Raw genomic sequence first — 21,999 nt, 5'->3', positions numbered from 1 at the left:
AGTTTGCTTTAAGTGGGCGTGGGTGCAAATGGCAAACATTTGAGCACGCAATGGGGGCCAGAAAGACGGGGCCAGACATCCGACAAACTGCCTCCAAGTTTATGACGTGGGCGTTTCAATTAAATTGATGATTGGGTAGCCGGGGGGGCGTGAGGAGTTGGCCAATGGAGAGCGGTAACAGCAGGAAGCTCCGACCAGTTGGACACATATTTTTTCGGGGGCAGAAACAGGAGGTTAACATTTGTTTTGAGCCCGCCTGTCATTTGGGATTTAGCGATCAGAGCGACTAAAGTGATTCGGACATGAAGTTAAAGAGCGGGAAGTCTAGTTAACTTGTAGGTCTGGATAGCATTGTGAAATGGGGAAAGTCGAGATTGCAGCTGCATATGATTTACAAATACAAAACATTACTATATCGTACCATTTTCAATTATACCACTTATATTGTCAGTTAATCAAATTGAAAGTTTTTACTTAATCAACATCTGGATTGCATCTATCTAAGCCACACTTGGTAATTTGTAATTTTATCAACACCTTCTTCACCTCCGTTTTTATTCATCTTAATTTGATTACACTTCAGCATTTTTCCCGTATAAAATTCATTCAACTCTTTCCAAATTACATAGTAATAAACTTTCATTCACCTTTTCCTACACTCTTGCTCCAATTTTAATCAACTACAAACTAGAGATCCAAGATATCGGACCCAAAAAGCCGCATATTTGGATAAATATTCGAAGATATTCAAGAATAATCACATCTAAATGCTGTAACCAATTAAACCCATCCACAAATTTCGTTACACATTCCCCGCCGAAGCTTCATTAAAAAACAATCAGCTCGGCGGAAAATGAGTTGGGAAAATTGAAAAGCATAAAAACATAATGAATAGGGGGGAAAATTATAATACAAATGCGAGCGAGCAAATCAAGGAGACAAGCGACCTTATCAAGTGGATGTCCAACTAAAAACCCATGACTGTCACTTTATAGGACCGTAAAAATTATACAAATTTTATGATGGCTCGATGACAAAACTGATTGAGGCGGAAAACAAGTTGAACCGATCGGTGGCTGCCATGAATAATTTAGTCAAATTAGACGCCATTAGCCACCAGAAAACTAACTGGCATTGAGAAGACCCACAGACACCGACACCGACTCCATCACGCATTTGAAATGATTTCGAATCAAACCGATTTTCCCCAGCAGCATCAACACCTGATTCGTTGTTATTTTTATCCAGAAACTGGACTGCGATCGGCGACTAATTAAAAACGCTTCGATATTTATGGCTACTTTAATGGCTAAGACGACACAAGTAAGGGGCAACTTTGTTGCCTTTTTGAAATTATTTTGTCAAATTTTTAAAGCGACTGCAGAACTGTGGCTTAACGCAAATATTGACCCGTTCATAAACTCTTAGAATTTATGGCACTTTGAGCCGCTGGCGACTTATTTATTTTTATTCGAGCTCAACAAGAAATACACAAATTTGCATGCATCGGCATTTCTGTTGAGCCGAAAAATGAAACACGAATTTCTCATTAGGTGATCTCAAAAAAAATTATATTACTGCGGCTCCATTGGGGTTTTTTTTAATATGTTCGGGACCAAAAATTATTACCCGACAGGTTTGCCAACCTCATATAACTCGTTTAGAATTCATGTATAAAATGTGAATCGGCTAATTTGCGTAAAGCGAGAAAGAAGGCGACAAATTTACAATTCGAATCAGCACACAAAATGGCCGACGCTCTGGGCCAACTTTATTATAAGGCCGGCACATGGCAATCGACATCTCAGTCCCAGAGTCGTTTTAAAGTCAGAGTTTCCTCTTTTTTTTTTAGCCAGAGGGCAATGTACACGCAATGCAATAAGTGGACGATCTACGACTGCAAGTGGGTGCAATGGCTTTTAATGAGCTGGTAAAGTGGATGTAGCTCAACTTTGCTTTTCCCAATCGCCATCTTTGGCTGGCTTACACCTGATGTGGACTTAACACTTAGTTAATAATAGTGGAAGAATACTGTACTATATTTATGAAAGTAAAATAATCAAAAATAAAATGAAAAAATACCTGATTGGTATTTATTCCTAAAATAAGAGTATTTCAAAGAGCCTTACCAAATGCTATTTCTACCGTGATAATTAAATCAGACGCGTCAATGAATTAATGTTAAGCCATTTAAATTGGCGGAACCATCTCTAAATTAAGTCAAGAGCTGAACACTCTGGGTTGGCCTTCAGTGGGTTAATATGCTGTGCACTTGGCATCCAGTGGAGTAACCAGAGCACACCGTCTTGGACATGCAAAGTCATCTTCTTCACCTCGACTTAACATGACTCGCTGCCAGTCACAGAGAAAAAAATATTCGATAATATAAAAAATTACTTGAAGACTTTACAAATCAAGTTAATATAATAACTCGAAAATATGAGTAATATCTTAACATTATAAATACATATAGGATTGGTGAATTTCATTAAATTATTTAACCAGGCTAAGTTAAATAAAAATGTTTCCCGTGAATCCGTGTGTTTGTCTCGTGCCAGAATAGCTTCCTCTCTTGAGGCTGATAAAGTTATTGTCGCACCGTGAAGACATTTAATAAATGGCGTAGGCATTAGACCAGCTTCAGTCTCAGCAGCTCTCCACGAATACTTGGCCGTTGCCAAACCGCAGCTAGTTGCAGTTGCATGTTGCATGAGCCGGCGATATGATACGTGGCCCAGAGCTGGCCAAATCTGAACTGAGCCACCTCTTGTCGTCCTGGCATAATGAGTGAGTAGCAGATGGAGCAATGAGACGCTACAGACAGTTGTCAACATAATTTAGGCGCATGCAAAATGCCAGCAGCAGAAGCAAGTACAATCTCCATTCCCATTTTAAGCGTTAACCCATTAGGGCCACAATCAAAGATGAAATATAACATATATAGTGCACTTCGAATTTTATTGTAATTACTCAAAATGGAAGTGTGGTTTATTTGAAACTTTTCAAATAAAATAAATTTCAATAAATATGTGTTGATTTTCTATCCTTTTCGTTTTCAAATTGAAACTTCATGCTACCAAAATCTCTTGCCAATTCTAAGGACAGCTAACAAATCGCCTCACTCTCTGACCATTATGGTGGCATTTGCCGTAGTCATTTCACGGCATAAAAGGGTTAAAGTCGGAGGCCAACTTCAGCCTCAACTTGAGCCCCACTTCATTGGCACTCGGGCACTGGCAGTCGTATGTTGGTGTAACATAAGTGCGAAGCACACTTTATTGTATCACAAATGCCATATTTTCTCATTACGATTGGACATGATGCATGTGGAATGCCCACAGGCGACACGCAACTCCTTCGGGGCCAAGTGCAGAGTGGATACTTTGCGCTGGAGAGGATGCTGGTGAGGGGCCTGGAGAGTCGAAATAATTAAATCCGTCAAGTGTTGGCAACCGAGGCGATCGCCAGCCGGAAAAAAGCGAAAGAGCAACCCGAGCGACCCGTGCATCCAAATGGCAACCTGTCACCCTGGTAGCTCTGGAGATGGGTCCGTGAGGCGATATTTATATATTCGGCTAGTGAAAAAACCGTAATGTTAAATTAAATAACTTTCTGCTTGCATTTTCTAACATCGGCATTCTTGACCAATTGTAATTGTATTGTATATTTTTTGTAAATATAACTCACACAGTTCTATGGTTGCATTGCAAAACACCCCAAAAATAATACTATTTTTGGTCCGCATTCTCCTCTATGCGGGATTCATGAAGTTATTCCTTGCTTTATGTCCCGAGAATATCGCACCACATTGAGTCCAACCAGCAGCGGATTGATCTTGTTTATGTGACCATGTTGCACATAAAGCAGACGCCAGGAACATGCAAAACAACAAGTCAAAAAAAAAAGAAGAAAAAAAAATCAAGGAGTCGAGAAAAAGGAGAACAAACAACAACCGGGGAAAAACCGATACGGAGAGGACACTCAACACGTTGAGAAGTTTATTTGGCACCTGAAGATGATAATCGGTTACAAATTAATTGCAACTATGTTGACATTGTCCAGCCCGCTCGCTGATCTCAGGATGGAGCTGGAGCTTGGAAGGGGGGGCGGAGCGGTCAACGGTCTCAATTTATATAGACAGTCGGCAACTGTAAATAAATAAAATTGTCAACGGTCGCCTGCACTTGCGAACTCTTCCACAGATTGCGCCTCCTTGATTGCCTTGCTCTTAAATTGTGCTGCCAACTTTTCAAAAAGTGCAAAAAATGGGCAAAAAGGAAAGGAAAATCCGAACAAAATCTGCAAATTTACACGGAAATCTTCGAATCCAACGCTGCGGATTGGCAAAGTGTTTTACATATATATACTCGTATTTTCTTTTTTTTTCTTTTTTTTTGGTCCCCAGCTCTTATGGAACGCATTCCATTTGACAGCTCCAGCGGGGGCCGTCATCAGGCGAGTTACTTGTTGTCTACATTCTGGAGCAAGTGGCTTCGGACCAAGTGAGATCAACACGCAGAGAAAACGAAATGTAAATAATAATAAAATAATATCATTTTTCTCATATATATTTAAAATTAAAAAGTATTTTATTTTCTTGCCACAAATTTACTTACAAAGTTAAAATGTTTTACTTCATCCTCCCCTAACTTTAATGTACCTTATCTCTTGAATCGATTTAGTTATTAGGTGTCGTATATTTTTTACAGTGTACGCCCAGAACCGTGAACCTCAGGCTGCGTCTGGAGCCGGCATGCGTAAATTGGATTAATGCATTTGATTCGGCCCAAAAGACGCCAGCGCCAAAAGCCTCAAGCTCGCTGACTTTGAGGCTCAGTCCGAATCTGAATCTGAATTCGAATCCGAGTCTGAAGTGTGACAATTGTCTGAGGGCCCGGATCGCGAGTTCTTGGCCAGCAAGCATTGTTCCAATTTGGTTTGTTCTGTCTGGAAAGGCACTCGATGTGGTTGCTTGGTTGTGGTTCCTGCTGGTACGAAGTACAGGTGATATATCAGACAAGTGACGACGGGCAGTGGCGAAGGGGGCATTCCCCGCACTTCCTTTCATCTGCGATGACGTGCAGCGATAATGGAGCTTCAAAGGAATGTAGACGTCTGGCCATTTCAATGGGTGTGGGTGTAAGAGCCGTGGGTGTCAGCATTTGTGGCCACAAAAGCACCTCTGACTGTCCGAAGTCAGATTTTCAAGCCAAAGGTCAAGGATATCCTTAAATATCCATCATTTCTCTTTTTCGAATGCTTTTGACCAGGATGTAATTATTTATTCTTATATTTGACCCAAATTTGTAAGCTATTTACGCAACTCATTAGTTACATGCTCGTTGGTCACAAACGAAAAAAAAAACAAGAAATTCACATCATATTTGCCATAATCTGAGCGCATCCCAAGACACCAAATGTGGGATTGCGTGAAATCCCCAAGCACAAGACAATGGCATATGTTCATACAGTTGAGGTCATCATTTTGAGAAGTCAGCTAAAATTATTAATTTATATATTTCATGTAAAATGAACTTTATTTTGAGCGTTGAAATGACCAGCAATATTGCATACGTTCCATCGAATCGGATATCTGTAATTACTTTTAAAATGATTACAGTTTCATACAGTACCATGTTTCTCAGCGCTACTTGATTGACCCCACCTGTTTGCATTTATTGAAACCCCTAAGAAGCCGCCGCCAACGGGGATCCATCATCTTTTGCGAAGTTATGTGCGCCTTATTAGCACATCATTTAAGCGAGTTACTCGACACTTCTCCACGTCCATGTCGCATCTCATCTGGGCCCATGTGGATGTGCCACGACCGGGTCCATCAGCGGCAGTCGCTCGGGCACTTCCTTATGGCCAGTCGGTCCGCCTGGCTCATTAAATTTGAAAATATAGCCAGCGTTGTCATATAAATCTTGTTTCCATCAATATTGACCTGTCAATGTCGGTCGCTGTTGCCACTGCCACAGCTACAACCACCGTCGCTCTTTCTGCTCTTTCTGTTTCTTAGCCCTTTGGTTAACGTATCAAAAACCCAATATAATCACACCAAACGCATCTCCCGGCATCTCTCGCGTTGCGCTGCTTGTCCAGTGTCTTGGCAATTATTTTTGATTTTTTCTGCAATTTTTGCAGAAGAAGACGGCGACCAAGACGACGACGGCGACGACGGCGACGACGCACTTGGCCATTGTACACTTGCCAATGGCACTTGTGGCCACACTCTCGTGCGTAAGAAGCTGTCAATAAGCAAACAAACGAGCCACAGTCGCAGCTCCTCCGGTTACGCTTTTGTGCCTATTAGTCGCCCCCACTTCCACCATCTCCTCCACCATCATCGCCATTGATGTGTCAGGGCATATGTTCTTTTATGTCATCATTTCACAGCTAAGTGGCAGTCGGCGGACAACCTCCTTCTCCGCCAGCAAGTGTAAATTCAAATGGTGCTCGAAGTGCACCCAAAAAAAAATTAATGCACTGTATGTGCAGGTTAATTGCAATGTTTTAATCTAATTCTTCATAGTTTTTCAACAAGAATTTTATGTATCAAAAGTTTTAATACTGATTATACGAACTATGTACGATGCCTTTGTCTTTAACCATGCTTTCTAGTTTTCTTTACACTTTTTTGTGTGTATTGAATACAAATCAATTCAAGGGGCCACGCGAAAACAAATACCCACCAAGCCAATTAGATTTTTCACGCTCTCCCCTGGACAGAAAAGCTGAACGAAAAAAAAAATAAGCAAGAGAAAAAAAGAGAGAAAATCAACGGCCTAATTGACATTTGCAGTGCAAGAATTTATTGTGCCCAGAGCGTACATAAGTTATTCCCTTTGGAAATGAATACATACGACTGGCTGACAGGAGCGCAGGAGCTGGACTTGGTGCTGCAGTTGGAACTGGACTCGAAGTCCGAGTTTGTGGATGGCCGGTTGGAGTCCGAACCAGGGGACAAGCTCTCTTTTGGCCGGCTGGAGCTGCGTGGCCATAAAGTACCCACCAAAGTCGACACACTCGCCATGGAAACCCATGGACAATCACTAACACTCACCCCCACGCAGCGCCATTCTGCAGAGTCACAAGTGCTCCATTGTATTAGTTGTAGGAGGTTTGGATTGGGCCATCCACAGTGGTGAGCCTTTTCTCGTGAGGCCAAGGAAACATCGCACAAGATAGAGATTTTCGAAAAGGAACCATTTTAAGCAAATTATCTTGTCATAGACCATTGACTGTCAAATCTTTCCAATTTACGCTTTCGTTTCTATGAATAAACGTAGCATTTAATTGCACAAAATGTACATAAGCACAAAAACTATTGTAATTATTCCATTCTACTCTTCTTAAATAATATTTTAAGATTTATTTAACTTTCAGATATAAAATTTTGTTATATAGATATGATTATAAGTACATTATAACACATTAAGCATTTATAGTAGTCACGCTCGCATCGCCAGTCTTATTTAACCCATTGAATGGACTAGAGAGCAAAATGGCAACAACGGCCATAACAACAAAAACACTGTGTCAACAGTAGTTTATTGTTGTTGTTAGTGTCATTTGACTTGGGGGCTGCCTTTTGGGCCATTTTAGACAGTTGGCAGCGCGCTAATTTGTAAGCCTTTGCTGCATTTGGAAGCTGATAAGACTCGTAGATTTCGAAAGAAAAAGCCAGAGAAAGAGTACACTGAGAAAAACGCATTCACGGGTGTGCAGGGTAACCGTTAACTAACATTATATAGTTAATTGTATTAATTTAGTACATAAACATAAAAGTAAGCCCTCTAATTAACAGTATATATTAAATTATAAATTAAATTAAATTATATATTAAATTTTTATTTTAATTAGTCCATGGCTGTTGATCCTTTTTATTCTCTCTCTGTTGGAGATAGAAAGAGAGAGCTGCCTGCTGGCCATATTCGTAGAGAAACTTTTTGTTGTTGGGCGTTTGACGATCCTCGTTTGATGTTTGGCGGCGACGACGCGCATCACGAAGCCATCAAATGTCAGGCGGTGGGCAGCACCACCATTTTGGCCACATGTGAAGGGGGAAATGGTGTGCCCATGGGGCAGACGGGGATTGGGAGGAGCAGAGTGTTGGCCTGGTGGCCATTAGCTAATGTCATGTTGGGATAAGAGGCGATGCAGCGATTAGGAAGTTTGTTTGTTCAAGCGCTACAAGGGAAGTGGCACTTCCTATGGATCGCTTGTATTAGGAGGTATGGTATTTGGAAACATCCATAACTACTTGAATCTATAAGCAACTAAATTAGCTTTACTTCCTACTTCAATAATTTTGCATATAATGTAATATAATCGCAACTTGGCCAAGAAAACCATTTGATGCAGAACGGACACATAAATTATTAAATCACCTATTAGTTGGCGTTATTAATTGAATATCGCCACAACGATAATTTAAGTGTTTCTGATGCTTTTTTAGTTGTTCATATCCGCCTTGGGGCGAATTGCACTTGCTTGTCCGAGTATGATTGCCCATAAAAATACCAAAAGATGCCGTGCATAAATTAGCGACTTTAATTGCCCCAAGTAGGCACACATACACACACACGCCTATATATGGACAGACTCACACATTGACAACGACTTAATTACGCCAAAATCAACGAGCAATTGCCATCAATAACATGGGCTATTAATATTCTTCCACCGCCGAAGCTTGTTTATTACCACTTTAAGCCACAATTAAACAGTGAGCCAAGAGAAACAGGCGACAGATGACGCGGCGGCGGCCAATAGCGAAAAGCACCACAACAACCACGACGAACTGTGTCTTGGGTGCTTGGCAAATAAAAATTTGTAGTAATAGCAAAACTATGTAAATAATCAACAACAACAACCATCGTCGCGGCAGAGCCAGAAATGCGTGTGTGATTCATGTTCAGTGCGAAGCAGCCAGGTGGAGATTGTCATACTACCGATGCACTTGAAGAAAGTCTTAGTGTTAACTAAATTATTTCTAGAAACGGGGGGATTTTTGAATATTATTGTGAGTACTGAAATATCTGATCTTTCTGAAGCAGATTACGTTTGAAAGGCATAATTCCAGGATGCACTTTCTGTTATATATATATTCTTAAAGTGTATTAGCTTTAACATAAAACTGCTACAGCTTAATAATATTACATTTCAAATTTAAGTTCTAGAACAATTCAGTGATTCTGCGCAGTGCATCCTGGCCACGTTCAGAGTGGGCCATGGCACGAGCCGCGGCCAAAAGTGGGCAACGTTTGGAAAATCTCGCACTAGTTTTTCCAGCCAGCGCGCGTTGGTAATGCGAAACCAGCGCCGAGCGGAAATGCAAATGAAATTAATGTGCTGACAACTCGGGCGCGCATGCGCGTTGACACCTTCGAAATAGAGAGATACTGAAAGGGGCTGAGGATGGAATTGAAATTGGGATTGGGCAGTATGTGGTCCGGGAGAAATTACAATTGCACATGGCGGCATGTGCCATATTTCTGTTTCTCCAGGTCGGTGTATCCCCGACTGTGGGTCGTCTTGTCGTCAGTCCTGTTGTCGCTGTTCCTGATGTCGCATGTTGCTTCGTCGCCGTTGCTGTTGCCGTTGCAGTTGCAGCTGATGTTGCTGCTGCCATTGCTGTTTTCGTCTGGTTAAACAGGTACTACGGACTTCCAACTACACTTGTTAACATGCCTCCAGAGCATCGCCCTTACGGCGGTATATGGATGGGGGAACTAGGAAGTGGGTATGTAATTATACACACAAGACGTATAAAGTGGGTAATTTATTTTTGTTGGATGCTTACAACAACCGAAAAAGTTTAATGTCTTCGGATTTGTATATTTAAGTCTGTAATTTACATTATTATTTGCAATCCAAAACAAGAGATTTTGTTCTGATCTGACCGCAATTATTTATGCTCTCCACAACTTTAGTGTAATGTAATTAATATAAATTATGGGTTCATAGTTAAATTTGCGATTCATAAAAAAGAGTTTAAAGGCGTCATTAAGGATTCAAGCACCCTTAATCGTAAATCTTTTGGCTAATAATTACTTGTAAGCCCCAACAATTAATTTAGACATGGGCTCATAAAAATAGAGAGCTTTGCCTAAAATCATGTCTTGCGTTCTTAGTCTAGATCACCTGTGGAGTGCGCTGAGTTTAAAAGGCCTTCCTGCCACCTCATAAATATGCATTATCTTCGTAGATGAGAACATGGCGCATCGACAGCCACTAATCAACACTTGGCATGTCCTAAAGCGCCCTTGCCCGCCTCTATCTTCGCGTAGGCCACCTCGTCATCTTCCTTCTCCTCCAACACCCATGACATAAATCAAACTTCAAACGGTGCGACTCGCGAGAACAAGCCAAGCCAAACATCGGCAAGCACCTTTCACCCATAAATGGCCTGACCAGTTGACCATAAACTCTCTCGATGAGCGAGTGTGTTGACGCACTTGCCTCCTAATGATAACATTAAAATTGTGTTAAGAAATTAGCAGAGTGGAGAGCTGGCGGGGCACTGGACTGGACCACAAGTCGTAAATCATGCCCCGCGACAGCACTGGAGATTCCTAGAGCCAGCAGCATTTTCACATTATGCGATAGCGAAATGTGCACGTCAATTAAGATACGCCGAGGAATGCCATGCGAAAACAGACGAGGACAGGTGGAATTGCTTATAAAAAAAAAGGGGCAAGGCGATGGGGGAAAAGCTGCTTCTGCAAACCAGAAGCTTGTCTCTGGCACTTTTGTCAACTTACTTAACAGTTTTTACGCCTGTCAGCTCGTAAATCTTCAGCCAGCGAGGCCATTGTAGGAGACTCGGATCCTATCCTTCGGACTCTGCTCCCGAGCTGGGCTAATTTAAATGAATCTGCACTAAGAAAAATTTAATTCCCACTAAGCACATTGCTAAATCTACAACTTAACTCAAATTTATTTCAAAATAAAGGTTTTTAATGCTATACGATTGAAAAGTCTTTAGACTAGTAGTCTTATTAGGCATTTAAACATAAATGTACACAATTATTCATATACACAGTTCATTATATTAATGTTCATATATGATATCATTTTCCCTCAGTGCTCAACAGGCAATAACTGCCACTGGTAGCCCTTTATTAAAAGTCAATAAATTAATAAATTATCGCATTAAAATAAATTGCATCTAAATGTTCTAAGTTGCACTTTAATTAAGCAGATTGCTTGATTTATTGCCATATCAAGTGTCGTCCGCATCTTCATCTCGGACAGTTTGCGAAGCTAGTCCTCCGCACTTTGCAGATCTTTATCATCATCATCGTACCCATGATGATCGAGTGAGTGCGGCAGCCCCCTCCAAAAGGGTCTTGCCCATCATCTTCTGGCCTCACATTTTATGTGTCCATTTACGTAGCTCAAATTGTAAACATTCTAGGCAGCCGAAGAAAGAACCAAACAGAGGCAGAATCTTCGCAGAATCTGACTCCATCTCGGCGTCGAGGCTTTGAGATCGCTCCTCGATGTCGTCTGCGTGCCAATTTCCCACTTATTAATGAAAAGATAAATAACTTAATGGTTATTACGTTTAAAGTGCTTAATTTTGCAGACATTCAGGCGGCGTTGTGTTCTACATGATGATTGCTAATGCGTTATTATTGAAATGTAGCAATTAGGTGTGTGGGTTTCAGTAGATGCCCAAGCAAACTAACATGCCTCTTGTTTATTGCATGGAATATCTTAGGAAATAATAGCATACTAAGTGATTAACTCTTTGGTGCTGCACCTACAGTTCAAGTAAGGAACGTCTGGTAATATCCTTGAGACTCGTCCACTGTTTACTCTTTTTTTTTAGCCCACTTCCTTACCAACTAGGGCCTGTCTGTCTGTCAATATGGGCACTAAAAACGATTATTTAACAACTGTTTAAACAGAAATTTATGTTTATTAATAATATCAACAGCATTTTGCCAATGGGGCCCGGTGGAGAACGTTTAATCAACGCGCTGGCAACTTTTGGGCAGAGCCTATGAATCAGCCAGACGGATCAAGATCAAGTGGAGCAGGAGTAGGAGACTCAGACTGAAATTCAGACAGAGACGAGGGCGTCTGTGGTGGACGTATTTTTTCGCTCATTTCGCAGCACACACTTGGCCGTTTATTTGTGTATATATAATTTTGCGGTGTAACAAGTTTTTGCCGCCTGACAGCAGCGGAGGAGTCGCAACTAAAGCTAAAATGCGAAAAGTAAAAAGGCAGCGGCAGAATTCTTGTTTCCACTCGAGATGCTGGAGATCTCTGGAAACGAAAATTCAAGGTTAGCGACTGAGAGAAGCCGAGAATTGAGAACTGAAAAGCGGCGGCACCCAATACCAAACCTTAACCCCTTCGTGACCAAATTAACCTGGGCAAACTCGAAATATGCTTATTTAAAAAAAACCAACAGCACTTAAGATATAAATAAAATTATATGTTAAGACTTTCCTCTTATGACTAACGGCATCTAATAATCTAAGGACATATTTCAAGTTAACAAGCTTTTGATCAATTATTGAACTAAAAGTAGAATCAAAAATATAAATCATATACAAAGTTACTTCTAAAGGGTTAAGAACTGCCGTGGAGGGGATGAGCCCCGCCCGGGCAGACGGACATTCAACAAATGAATTTCATTATATTGAACGCATTCGTGCATTCTACCGCACACGTCGGCCTCTTGGTTGCAGAAAGGTGCAGCCGAGGGACTTGTAATCAGTTGGCAGGCGAACGCATAAAGTAATTGCTAACCATTTGCGTTGGCACCGCCGACAACGAACTTTGCTGTGTGTGAGTGCTGCCCCACCTCTGGTCTCCAGATCACCCCCTTTGCGACCTACCAACCCTATATTGTAGCCTCCAATTCCTGCGGCCCTCTGATTCTGCTTCTGCGCGGGCGTTCATTAACAGCAACCTGTTGAGTGTTCCGGCCAGGGCGACAAACGTTGCCTTTTCGGGCAGTCGAGTGGTGGTGCTCCAGCAGCAGACTCCCAGCCCAGAAAAACCATCAAAAGCTAAGAAGCTATAAAGGTCGAAGCGGACTTACCCAGTAGCTACCAAAGAAATGTGAACTTAAAATTATTTTGAATAGTTTGCAAGCTATTCAAAAATGCTAGAGTGAATAAACAAGTTAAAACATTATCTTAGAAATATTACTACAACATTACGAAAGTTACTTTTTGGAAATTTAGAGTTAAAATGTTATAGTTAGAAATTTCTATTTGTGGAATACTAAATGATTATCCTAACGCTGTTAAGGTAAAAGTTCTATCTGTAGGCCGCTTTTGCTAATAAGCTTAAAACCAAATTAAGCTTGAGTCAGAAACACCCAGATAAAGAGTTTTTTCCAAGTATCGGGTGTACGGCGGAAACACCCAACAAAGGAAGAACCTTTAGAATTAATAACCAGTCGGGCTTTTGAGTCTCTGTCTGAGCACGAGCTGCTGCCGCATTAATCAAGGCAGCAACAAGTGGCAAGACGACGGCCAAGAAATCGAAAGTCCGGCACACAATGCACTTGTTGTGGTGCAGGCTCACACCCAAGCGCACACACAGACAAACACAACAGTGGACCCAGCGCTCTGGGTAATTGGCCAAATTGACGTTTATATGCGAGGACCGAGTCGCAGGTTTATGGCCAGGATTATAGCATTGACAGTCCGCGCCAAAAGTTCATGCACAACAGGAAGCCACACCATCGGGCGGCCTTTAAACCCGGCAAATTTACGTGGCTAAAACTTGTATTTTGAAACGACCACGAAACGATCTCAGCCTTTGCAGGCTGGGCTCTTTGGGCAGTTTTAATTAAAATGCCATAAATTCGTGAAGAGGAAATTATCATTAAAATTCCCTCGGAGAGGAAAGAAAAAACTTAATTTCTTCCTTATGCATTCGAGCAGGTTGGCAATTCCTGTTGGCAAGGTTGCTGCAGAGCGTGGACGCATTAAAGCCAAGGCAAAACGAGGCAACATTTAGATTTAAATTCTTAAGATGCTTTCTAGAGATAGTTGAGAATATTTAGGAAGTAAGCATTATCCACAGTTTATGGTTAGGAAGTAGCTTGTGGGGTAAAAACTCCCTATATGGGATTTATAAATTCGGTTGGTAGGAAAACAAAATAAACGTTGGTATATACTTTCGCTGAGATCTCGGACGAAATAGTTGTCCAGAATGTTTTGGTAAGATCTCTCGTAGTATGCTATTCCATGCCCTAAGCTTACATCTTTAAATGCTATACTAATGTTTTAAATAACTGAGTTCCCAACAATTTGAGGCATTCCCAAGGTATGCCAACAGGTTGGATTTCTATTCGTCTCCGTCTCCAGCGATGATCACCTTTCCGATGAACCCATAAAGATTGCCGCATCGCTTTATGAAATATTCCCCAGCCAAGTCGCATTTGAGAGTAGGACTTATCCGCAGGTAGCTGCGATGCGGGCGCAACACGAATTACATACATCAAGCACTAACTACCGACTTAGAGGAGCTCAGTAGATGGGAAGCTGGTGTACGTAATCTGCAGCCGAAAGCCCAAGCCACGTACGCATATATCTTCTCTTGACCGATAGGGTAAAGAGGTGCTGGAGGAGCTGTAGAGTGCAGTCGAATAAATACTACTGCAGCATTATCCATCCATTAAACCAAGCCATAGGAATGAGATGAGATCAATATCTATATTGAAATTAACCTTACAAATAGAAAGGGCTTTTTTAATAATTTCCTAAAATAACCAAAAAATTCTCATATTTAGCATCAATTTTCTCCAAGTGTGAGTTAAGATGTTCAATAATGTTGCCACTTTTGTTTTGTAACCTGTCGAAGGTGTTGAAGATGATCATCGCACTTTCTCGCTCGCTCTTGGAACAATGAATTGCACAAATGTACGGGCAGCAGCAACAGAAAAAGCAGAACCATCCCGGCCAACAACAATTGAGCCGCCATCCGCTGATGATCATCGCTGGCCAAGTACAATTGCCACCATAAAGCCTCATCCCCGGCCTCATCCCAACTCTCATCCATCGATCGGATCGCCTGCTCAGAGCAGCACCACCACCTCTGGGTCCCCCATTTCGCCCTTCTACCACTTGGCTCTGCCGATTGCCGCGATCAATGATCGCAATTCTCCGGTCTCCGGGTCTCTTCAGTACCTTCTTATGGACGCTTCAGACCCTGGACGCCCTCCTCCGCCGACTGGCGATGCCACTTGTACACTTGTTGCTGCGGGTCTGCGGTCGATCGCATTTCGGTTAATTTCGTTTGATACCCTAACTTCGGGTATTTAACATTGTTTCAAAAAAGAAGGCTAAAATGCTGTCAAATATTTTAGATACTTCTATCCATATTCCTGTTTTCTTAAATTATTCAAAAAAACGTAATGAATTATAATACCATGTTCTGTAATCCCAATTCAACAAGGTATTTCCAATTCCATGTGCATTATTTTTCATATATCATCGAAACGCTTCCCTGCTTCCCACTTTATAGAGAGGCTTCCACTTGAGTCTACGCATTCATTTGCGGGCTCATTGTGGCTGGGCTTCTCCTCAGCTGGCCCGGTCTGGTTCTTTGGAGTCCGGCCAACTGACCGCCGTCGACAGCACCCTCACCCTCATCACTGCTGGCCAGGGCCCTTTTGTTCTTTTCCAGCTTTTATTTATTTTAAATTCATTTCTTTCGGGGCTCTCCTACACACAAACACACTGGTTGATTTTTTTCAACTCGTTAAAACTCGCCTGGTACAGCGACGCACTCGGAGTGCTGAGGAGACTCAGGCTTAGACTGAGACTGAGACTGAGACCTCGGCCCAGGCGAGGAGGCATTCTTTTATAATTCCATTTCGCGAGAATTGCCCGATGCGCCCTTGGAGTCTGCGCAGAGAAAAACAAATCAAGCTTAAGAAAATATTTAAGGCAGTAAAGTTTTTAATAAGCAAAACTACCCATTCCATGTTGCATACTTACAATGAAGTATGAAAAATAAATATTTTTAAGACAAAATACGAATCGTTTGTAAAGAAATATACAATCTAGATGCAGGGCGTTTATATTATATTAAAAGCGCTCTTTAATAGAGGTATTTCAAATATGAATAGATTTATATTAACTATGGCAATGATGAAACAAATTTATTTATCTTGGGAACTTAAATTTTGTGTCAGTGTAAAGCTGGGGCACGAAGTAGTTTGTGATTCTCGGCCCAGACGTTCTACGTTCCACAGAATCAGCTCCGCCGGCTCGACCGCATCGCATCGTGTTGTGTGTAGTGTGTGCGTGGATTATTGGTTCGCATCTCGGCCTGGCCCGAAGGCGAGTGGCAAGTACCTGTTGCCGTGGCTCTTTGTTGTGGTTTCGGGATCAGGTCCCAGGGAATCGGGTCTCGAACGTGCACCGATCTCGTTGATTTGCCTCGCCCTTCGCCTGCACTTGGCCTTTATTTTTACCCTTGCCCCATTCGCTGCTCCTCCTACTTTGTTTAGAAGCGTTTTCGTTTAATGTTGGGTAATAATATTATGCCATAGCCCTCCTGCCCTCTCTGCCCCCCGTTTGGTCGCTGCGGCAGGTTCACGATTGCGTTTATTTTTTACTTTTATGCAGGTACAGGTGGAACCCGCGCGATTACTCAGGGAATTCTATGAAACCGAAATTGAAATTTCAATTTACTTAAGACCACAAAGAGAATGCTTAGGCAGGCAGTTTTGAGCGGGGGAACCCATTTTGAAAAACCCTCTTGACATTTTTTCTCGACGTTCCAATTACGAAACGCAAACACTTGGCATAATAAAAACAAAAAAATATTATAAACAATTGCTGGGCGTACTTAGAAGCTCGGCCCACACATGCGACTTGTCAGCGCAATTAAAAATGAAAAAGCAAACGCCAAACTGTTGACACATCCCCGAAAATGGGACAAACTTTTGGTCGAATAAACAAAAATCTCGAGTGCGAAGACATTAGAATAAATCTGAATTCCAAGTGAAAATAAACAAATATGGATCTGGAATTGAGAGCTTGACTGACAAGTGACCATGACATTATTTCCGCACTAAAACTACGCCGAAAACTAAAGAATCTCCTCAAGCTCGGTGGTCTTCACTTATTCAAGTTGATGATAACTGCCCAGATTGAATTGTATCTGGGGTGTAAAAGACAAATCGATGGCGGCCGCTTTTAGATCTCCAATTCCAGCTCATAAATCACCATGTAACACAGCATAAACTTTGACTAATGAAAGGGCTAATGGATCAATCTGTAAGAAGTATATCAGTTTAAAGAGCACCTAAAATTAAGAGTCGAACCCGTCCGACAAAATAAATAGTCTAAATAAAAAATTAATGGTGGATTCCGGGAAGTAGCTAGGTGGGTCACTTTTTTTAAATAATAATAACTTAGTAAGACAGCCAGGGTTTTTATTTTGCAGCTAATTAAATTGTACTATACATTAGTATGTAAGTTTAATAAGAAGCAGGTGAAAGAATTACGTGTAAAGACTTGTACATAATTAATTTACTAATTATACTTCCAAATTAAATAAAAAATCGTGATTAGGAAAGGTTAATAAGAAGCCAATGCCCAAGACCTGTAAAATCTTTAACGAAAATTTGCTTCACCACAGTACCACCAATTCCACAAGAAATCATGGAAAAGACTGAGCCCAGCAGGCAGACATCAACAGCTATTACTATTATTAAGCTCCTGCCCGCCATCAGAGGCAGTTAAAGCTAATAAAGCCATTTCACACCTGCCTGCAAAAATGAGTGCCGTTTGCCCCCATTAACTCGTTACAGATTGCTTATAATTAAATTATAATCAACCCCGTGGCGGACGGAAAGTCGAGGACCAGGACCGGATCTCTCTTTTTGCGGCCGACTGCATCTGACATGCATCTAACAAGCTCGCCAGGTACGAGTATCTAATCAACGTACAACGTCAAAACATCAACACCTCAAGTAATCAAAATCACTTTAGAATTTCAAATCAGACGATGGCCCGGGGAGTTGTGGATCGCTGGCTCCATCAGTCCGTCAGTCAGCCGGGACACTCAGCCCGCCCAGTGGCCAAGTGGCGTTTAGTGGAGCACAGCCTCCACGTCCTGCTCCGCCGACCAACAGCCTCCGTTCTCCATCCCCTATCCTCGGCCTCATCTTCATCATCTGATGGTCCCATCCTGGGCACGCAAGCGACGACAGTTGCGGCAAAGGAGAAAAAACTAAGATTATTCAAATTTAATGGGCAAAGAGGCAGCAGAGCATGGAGCGTCAAGAGCTGATGTATCTTCCCATGCAGGCTCGAAAATTTTGCACTAAGAAAATATATTAGATCGTTTTCTTTTCATTTTTGTAATATTTTCAGAAAACGGAAGTTCCACGGTAATACTTTCTCATATTGCAAAGAAGTTCACGTCAAACAAACCTATGCTAAGTTAGTAGTAAAAAGCTAAGTAATTAAAATAGCTCCATATTATTATAACACTTTGTTTCAGTGTACTGGCTATGCTGAGCGACTGGAGTTGAGCTTGTCATTATGATTGATACGTTTGATGGATTGATTTGAGTGGATGCGGTGCGCCAGTGTCCAGTGTTAGAGACTTGCTGATTGATCGCGGCGCGTTGATTACAATCGGAGTTGCAGTTCGACCCCGGTCCGCGGGGCTGGCCGATTTGGAGTCGGAACAACGCACAGGCTGCTGGGAATTCAATCAAAAGTGTCAGCGCCAGTCGGTGGCAAACATCTAACTAGGAACTTGGAACTGGGAACTTGGAACTGGGAGCTGCACTAACTAGCCCGGAGGCTATGCCGATCCCCGATGCGAAACAGGTACTTTTCGCGCTTTTCGCCCCGATGCGATGATGATGATGATGATGACGACGACGATGATGGCGGCAAGTGTCTGTTGTGTCTTTTAGTGCCATGTTATATGCCACCTTAATGATCTTGTCTTGGCCAGGCGAGGCGACTCTGCAACATTTTGACCACCAACGGCGCCTTTATTGACTTCACAGTCCCGTCTTGCGACTCTCGACTATTTCGACTCTCAACTGGGTGGCCCAGACTCAGAGACGAAGTTGGTCCTATTAAGTCATAGCTTCGGCTCATTTCAAATCACTTCACAGCTGCCGGGCAAGCAGTGCTGGCAGCCAGACTTCACAAATAATTCAAATTATTTAGAATTTCAGCTTAAAAGTATTTAAAAACAATCACATTGTTAATAATAAAATTAGGAATTTAAATATTCTAAAAGATGTGTATGCATATTTTGGCTCTGTTCAAAATGACCTAACCAAAACCTATTTTATATTATTTTATTAACATTTAAAACAAAAAGTTATAATTATAATTATTATTTGGTATATATATACATTACTTCATATAAAATTATTCCAGGACTAAATCTAGAGAGCGGTAAAACTTGCCAACACTATTTGGAAGTTGCCCAGCCCATGAATAATGCCATTTATGCCTCATTTGGATTATGTTGTACGATTTCCACAATGAAAAATTGCCAATCGACAGGAGACAATGGCATTATTGAGGAGAATTGAATTTGTATGTTAATTTGAAGCTTGTAACTTTTAAATGGATTTTAATTACCTTTTTCGCCCAACGAATTTCGGCAATAATGTTCGTTTCCGTGTAAGTGCGTGCAGCACTTGTCGGCCTTTCTCGAAACCTTTTGAACTCCACCGCTGTGTAGAATATTAAAATTAGTTCAGACCGTTTCTTGTAATAACGAAAATAAGTTTCTTCTTTCGTGCGTTCGCGCTGATTGATGATGTTTTAATAGAGCGTGAGAAAATCGTATATTCTCGTTTTTTGGCAATTGAATGTACTCTTGAAGGCACCTTGCATTCGCTGCGCCTCACTCGCCGTATGATTGATAAAGCTGAGCTAATTAGCCCCTTAATGATCGCTGGGAATTTTGCTGAGAATCTGTAAGCTTGCGGCAAAGTGGAGCACACAGCAGGTATAGATGTAAATGGGTGAATTCTTGGGAAATTGAGATATGAGCTGAGCGCTGTCAGTTACCGCTAAAATGTATCCCAAATATCTGCCCGCAAATGAACACAACAGATTCTTTAATTTCAATGTACAACCTGTTGCAACTGCAGTGCAGAACAAGCGCCAAAACGAAAGACTCTGGACACGAACTTGTCTTACACAGAACAACAAAAAGCGACAAGACAAAAACAGCAGCTCAGCAACACAGAGAGCCAGGGGACTTAAGTCAATTCAGGCAAAGTCGGTGCGACGGCGGCCCCGAAAAACTTTACGTAATTAAGCAAAGAACGTCGCGCTAATGTCGCACATAAGTCACACAAAGCACTCCCCCCAACAACAACAACGGCAACAGCCAGGCGAACAAAACGGTTACTGTTTTTCCCAACTCGCTACCCCCAACGCCAGTCTCTCCACCAAATGTTTTCCCAAATTTGCCTGCCAACTAAATACCAGCAGCTAATCAAGACCACTGCAACTAAAATATATCAAATTAAATGTAATTTCTTTTGAACTTTAATCTCTTTAATCTCACCTGTCTTAAATTTTATTCTTTTTCGGGCTCAAAAAATTGATCTTTAATCAAACTTTTTAATAAACTTTTTAGTAATTTCTTTTTTAAATAATAAATTTATACTTATTAGAATGGAATTTATATTTATCCGAAAATTGTGTAATGAAAATCCTATTAGCTGAACAAACTATATATTTTCTACAAGTGCTTGAAATCGCAGTTCTTGTTGCCGTGTCTTGTGGCCGCGGCTCATTCACGCGAATTTGTTTGGCAATTGAACTTGGCTTTGGAAACCTTTCGTTTGAATTCGATTTTTTGGGGACCGCCAGTAAGCATCTCAGACCAACGCGTTTTTGATTAGCTTTCCGCATTTTAGCGGCATTTGGCACTCAGGAACCGGAGAAAGAAGAAGGTAAAAAAAAAGGAGTCAAAGCTGCAGACGACGACGATGGCCAAATGTGATGCTTATCAGGAATCACGAATATTTGTTTGCTACAGCAGCCAAACAAACCGAAGAAGTTGTGTTCGAATGGTTTTTCCTCTTCCCCAGGAGTCGGGGGATGCGACTGGGACACCGAATCATTCCTGCAGGAGCAAGAAATCCCAAACTTGACTCACGACGCATTTTCCTTGCAGATATAAAGTGTACGTCTATCTATATATTTAATTTCAGTGAACGGCGTCAAGTGTATCGAATTGCATTGCCATTGGCCGAAAGTTGTAGGTGTGAGTGGAGTTTTAGTGCTCTTTAAAAGGCTATCTAATTGGAAGGAAGTTCACAAATAACAATATTTGAAAGACATATAAGTTTAAAGCGCGTTTAAATTCGTTTTTATTTTCATTTGATACGCAGCTGACTCAGCTCGATAAGCCATAATTTCCGATCCATTTCTTGTTTGTCCGAAACACCTCAGGCTTACAAGATCGACAACGAAACCGTTTAACCCTTGCGGGCCAGACAAGAAGTGGAGATTATTCAAACAGTTGCATAAACAGTTGGCAGCGCTTTTTTGGCGCCCAAAAGTCACCAGTCCCCAAACCCACACACCACAACCGATGATGATGATGATGATAATGGTGGTGGTGCAGAAAAAGTGGTGCGGGTGGTGCGACTGATGGCGTTGCCACATCGTCGCTGAGAGCGGGCAGCGTGGGCGAATCCAGCGGGGGCCTCTTACAAATGATTTTGCCAAAATATTCAACGTATGCATATTTTTTATAATTTTCACAAATTGATAAACAAAATTGCAAGTGATTTTTCATTGTTGCGCCGACACGGCCGACTGCCAGATTGTGAGTCACACCAGCGGGATAATTATGATGCCAGATAATGCGATATGGAGTGCCATACGTATTTCCCGCTCATTTCTGGCATTCGCACTGGCACTCGCGATTTTCGTTGGCCACACGACACAGTGGCAGTCTGTGACAGCTGCATTGGACACTTGGAAAATCGAGGAAACTGCCTGG

At 41.7% G+C, this 21,999-nt stretch overlaps 5 long non-coding RNA genes across 5 annotated transcripts; 4 read left to right on the top strand and 1 right to left on the bottom strand.

Moving 5' to 3' along the window:
• The first annotated feature begins 1,142 nt into the window (after window positions 1–1,142).
• lncRNA:CR45374 (long non-coding RNA:CR45374) lies at window positions 1,143–1,555 on the top strand. Its single transcript, NR_124280.1, has one exon. It is a non-coding gene; the product is annotated as a long non-coding RNA:CR45374 (long non-coding RNA).
• Window positions 1,556–1,781: 226 nt separating this feature from the next.
• Window positions 1,782–2,080, top strand: lncRNA:CR44860 (long non-coding RNA:CR44860). Its single transcript, NR_124279.1, has one exon. It is a non-coding gene; the product is annotated as a long non-coding RNA:CR44860 (long non-coding RNA).
• A 167-nt stretch (window positions 2,081–2,247) lies between these two features.
• lncRNA:CR46408 (long non-coding RNA:CR46408) lies at window positions 2,248–2,517 on the top strand. The gene has a single exon (NR_167818.1). It is a non-coding gene; the product is annotated as a long non-coding RNA:CR46408 (long non-coding RNA).
• Window positions 2,518–2,636: 119 nt separating this feature from the next.
• Window positions 2,637–2,953, top strand: lncRNA:CR45373 (long non-coding RNA:CR45373). The gene has a single exon (NR_124278.1). It is a non-coding gene; the product is annotated as a long non-coding RNA:CR45373 (long non-coding RNA).
• Window positions 2,954–4,705: 1,752 nt separating this feature from the next.
• On the bottom strand, window positions 4,706–5,306 carry lncRNA:CR44859 (long non-coding RNA:CR44859). Its single transcript, NR_124277.1, has one exon. It is a non-coding gene; the product is annotated as a long non-coding RNA:CR44859 (long non-coding RNA).
• Between the last annotated feature and the right edge of the window lie 16,693 nt (window positions 5,307–21,999).

Source organism: Drosophila melanogaster, chromosome 2L, assembly GCF_000001215.4.
Source record: "Drosophila melanogaster chromosome 2L".
Lineage (NCBI taxonomy): Eukaryota > Metazoa > Arthropoda > Insecta > Diptera > Drosophilidae > Drosophila > Drosophila melanogaster.
This window is presented reverse-complemented; position numbering and strand designations above follow the sequence as displayed.